The following is a 4,621-nucleotide window of genomic DNA, read 5'->3' as shown; positions in this document are numbered from 1 at the left end:
TCAGACTGGGATTTGAACCGCAGACCTCCTGATGAAAGGTTGAGATGCTGTTACTCCACCATGGAGGTCGGTTATTGATAGATGTTTTTATTTTGTATGACTTCTAAAAAATTAAAAGTTAAAGAAGTATTGAAAAAGTATTATCATTATTTTTGTGAGTGTTTTTGCTCAGTCACTGGTTTAATGTTTTTTTACTTGTCATTTTTCATTGTTATGAAATCATCATTAGATCAGTAAATACATACATTTTTCATACATCTTATCAGGAGTTTCCTGGAGAAAGAATCTCAATTTACTCCAGTGTTTGCCTGGAGGAATGAGGAAAATGGTAGGAGATTCTTGGTCAAAGCAGTAATACAAAATGTAGGAATAAGCAATTAAAATAACTAAAATTACTTTATTTTAAATAATTAAGCAAAACAACAAAAATTAACATAAGTGATTACTGCTCATATTAACATATGAAAAAAAATATTTGTAAGATAATGAAATGAATAAATAATTAAAGAGCTGCTTTAAGTATTGAAAATCTTGTGTGGGGAAGTAGTCTTATTGTATAATTTCAAGCTCAGTGGGATATTCTCATGCACCATATAATTCTGGGGATGGGCAAGGGTTTTCCTTGGCCATCCTCAGAATTATATGGTGGATGAAATATTAACCTGATTTCAGATGGTTATTAAGCATATAAAAAAAGTTATTTGTTGCAGTGTTTCTGAGTTGATTGTTGCAAAATTATTGATCAGTATTATGCTATTTCCATCATGGTAAAGATACCTTTCTTCTAAGAATTTATGAATACAGTATGCTCACTAACTGAGCGACCTTGAAGCACCCTTCTGGGTATGATATTTGTTTAGGGGAAAAATGATAATAAATACAGTTCTTTAAGGCTCCATTGAAGGTAAAAAATGAAGAGTAAAGAAGAGGCTGAAGCTAATAAATGATATAAAGGTTAGTGAAGGTTATAATGAGATAAAAAGAAAAGCATAGGAGTGAAACAAATAGAGACAATGGTGGTGCCAGGAACCTGCCAACAGGCAGAACACCATGTGATGATAGGCCAAGTGAGTACAGCAATAGTTCACTTATTTCCCAAAACTACAAAATACAAGGGTGGAAGGGATCAAGGATAAGGGAATGAGGGAATAATGAGTAAATTTTTACAACATATTTTTGGAATTTGAAGTCTTTACTTCTTTGTCTTGTAAATTAGTTTGAATTTTGTATTTATTTACTTTTAAACAATTTATTGATAGTATTAATTTAATTCTCCTGCTATAAAGTAGTGTAAAAAAGATTGGTGATTGACATAATCCAATTTTTTGTGTTTGTATTGTAAGCTAGTTAAAAAATTCTTAAATATTTTTTACTCAGAAGATAAGAACTTCTTAACTTTTTACTCTGAAATATTGCATATTTCCATTAGTTAAAATGTTCACCAAGTTGAAATGATTTGATTTTTATAAAATAATCACTTTAATCAGACTTAATTTCTAAATTTCTCTACTGAACTGCGGTATGTATAATGCACTGTTTCGAATAGAAAAAACACATTAAGGTCTGTTCACACACATCAGTGCTGTGTCAGTTCAGTATTAGTATCAGTCAAAAAAAAAATCATTGCTTTTATTTCAAACTGATTTATTCAGACAAGTCCGATGCAGTAATGTCTTTTACCAACAGTGCTTCTGCGGTGTCTGTTTCGTCATTATTAAATACGTCTGCGACGATAGTTTTGTTAATTTTCACAGATGAACTGATGTGATTCTGTTGTCGAAACTTGCTTTTATTCTTTGAAATAAAAAGAATGGATGAAAAACTAATCGAGTTGATACAGAATTTTCCTGAACTGTATAATTTGACGCATAAAAAATATATGGACGTTGATTTTAAAAATAATTTTTGGAATGACATAGGAAAAGAACTGAAATTAGAACGTAAGTATTTTTTTGTTATATATATTTATCTTTTGTGTATTACGAATTAGTGTATATGAACTATGCACTGTAGTAGATGTAAGTAAAAGATAACTATTTCTTAAATTTTTTCTTCTTGCCATAGCACACATCCAATTTCTGATGTAAAGTATTCTGTAAACAATTCCCTCTTACTCTAATTGCGTCATTAATTGCATCTCTAAATTTTCTAGTTTGGCCTGGATTTTTCTTCTAAATATTCTAAATTTTTGGGTGATAATACCAAAAGTTTTCAACAGTCCTCCTACCTCTGCTTAAACAATATTTAAAGGTGTGCTTAGACTAATTCAATTCTTTTCCAGAATATGGGCACATCAGATAGGTTTTTAGAGAGAATGCTTCATTCATCACCTACAGTCACACAAGGAGCGTCAGTATCTGTACTGGGCAATGGTGCATGATGTGGTACAGCTAGTGTTGTTTTGAAGTGCTTTCCCCACATTAGATTTTGCAAAAATGCCATCATTACTATTCTTGCCATATACACCAACATCAACAGTTGTGAAATTGTAATGTGCATCAACAAGTGCCAGTAAAACAACAAAAAATGTTTTCTTCTAATTAAAAAATTGTGAACCGCTATTTGGGGGCGCTTGAATTGTAAAGTGTTTCCCATCTAACGCACCCAAATTGCTGGGAAAATTCCAAATTGTGGTTACCCATGCGTTAACTAAATGATATTGTTTTTAAAGAATCGCCAATATCTAGGTACCTAAAATAATATGTTATTTTAAAAAATAAAATTGTAAAATTCATAAACTGAAGACTAATTTATTTTCAGGGTCATCATGTAAGTAACCAGATGAAATAATATTAAACACAATTACAGAAAATCTATTAAAAAAAATATAACAAAAAGTGGACAATCCTCAAAAAAAATTAAACTTTATAAATATGAATATCAGTTAGAATTTCTATGAAAATTTTTTAATGAGAGAGATACAAAGGGAAATATTGAATCTCAGAAGACAAGACTGAAGAACAGGAAGATAACAGAGAATAAGACAATGAAGAACAAAACACATTACATGATGAAGACCCTCCGTGAATCAAGTCAATCATCTGCTCATCGAAATGTAGAAATGCGTATTCAGTGAACACCAAAGATTCCTGAAAAAAAGAATGGTCCCTCAAAGAATGGCCCTCAGCATCTTCTCAGTTAATGGAATACTTAATTAAAAAAAAAAATTGGAACAGCCAACTACATCAACATTGACAATAACTCATCCTGTTGATCCATTTTTAGCAGGTATTGGTGCTACTTTAAAAACTTTAAATTCATATTATTTGAACTTAGCAAAAACAGAACTATTTAATACAGTTCAAAAATATGAAATGAAAATGATTATAGCACACATCAGCTGATTATTCATTGCACGATGAACATCAAAGTGGTTCTTCAGGAACATCTTGTGTAAGCCAGTTTACAAATTTGGCATCTCCCTGCAATATGACTCAAAAAACAGAGCATTATTCAATTACTTCTACAAGAATCTCAACTCCAATACTGCCACCTAATTCAATTGCAGACCAACAGCATCCCATAGTACCAAACACACTCCAAATGTTTTTTTCAAAATTATGAAAACTTTTAATATATACATACATATTATGTACATTTAGATAAAGTAGTTTGCATTTTTTAAATAAAAAGTGTTTCATTAAAGGTTGTGTTTTCACTTACCTTAAACAAACTGCTAATTGTGTCCTCGGTGTGGTAGCTTTTCTCCAGTGAGTATCTTGTCTCGTTAAATATCTTTCTATTTTATTAAGCAGTATATTGAAATAATTTTGAGACATTCTAAAATATTCAATAAATTTTGTTTCATCGTCTACTAATTCCTTATATAAAGTAAAAACTTCTTACTTTTTCATTTCAACCATGACTTGTGTACCCATTTTTGCTTTTCTTTTATATGGTTTACTTCCTCTTCCTCATCTGGGGCTATGGTAATAACTGCCAATTCATCATCAGAAAAAGAAAACTATCTTGCTGCTATTCCACTGAAAGCACAGTACATACTATGGATGGATGTCGGATGTGTGTGAATTGGCATCACTGTTCAACCATGGATAACACTGGTACTGAACTGACATGGCTCTGTGTGTAATTAGACATTTAATCTGTTATTTTACACTATTTGTCCCAGTTTTTTGTTCTGATGAATGTAAAGCACCTTGGTACAAAACTACTTTCTCTGAAAGTAATGATGTTTAGCTTTCAGCCAAACTTCAACTTTTATGGTTATGGCACATAATACTACACATACTTTCTCTGTTCATAATTGGAAATACCAGAAAATGTTTCAGAACTATGATGCTTACCGATCAATGTTGTTAACAGCAACTGTATTTTTTTTCTAATGGTGAATTACAAAAAAAAAATGTTTAGGTTATTTTCAAATAGCTGTGTTGTTGGTTACTGAAACAAGGAAAAGTAGTATTTAATTCTATTTATGAAAGTTTTCATTCACCAGATAGCTTTTATATCAAACAGTATTAATAATATATGCTTATCAGTTTTACTTTTAATGAGATTATTTTTTTGTTGAAAATAACTATAAGATATAAAAAAGAAGCTTTTTTTCATTAGGGATTGGAAGTTGTCTGCTAATGTTCAGTCATCTTCACTCCATCAATTT

The 4,621-nt window shown here is 30.7% G+C and overlaps 1 pseudogene; it reads left to right on the top strand.

The window, feature by feature from the left end:
• The first annotated feature begins 1,810 nt into the window (after window positions 1-1,810).
• LOC142325695 (uncharacterized) lies at window positions 1,811-3,344 on the top strand (annotated as a pseudogene).
• Window positions 3,345-4,621: the final 1,277 nt, after the last annotated feature.

The sequence above is a fragment of the Lycorma delicatula genome, chromosome 5 (assembly GCF_047948215.1).
Source record: "Lycorma delicatula isolate Av1 chromosome 5, ASM4794821v1, whole genome shotgun sequence".
Lineage (NCBI taxonomy): Eukaryota > Metazoa > Arthropoda > Insecta > Hemiptera > Fulgoridae > Lycorma > Lycorma delicatula.
Note: the sequence above shows the minus strand (reverse complement) of the source record. Positions and strands in the feature narration are given on the sequence as shown.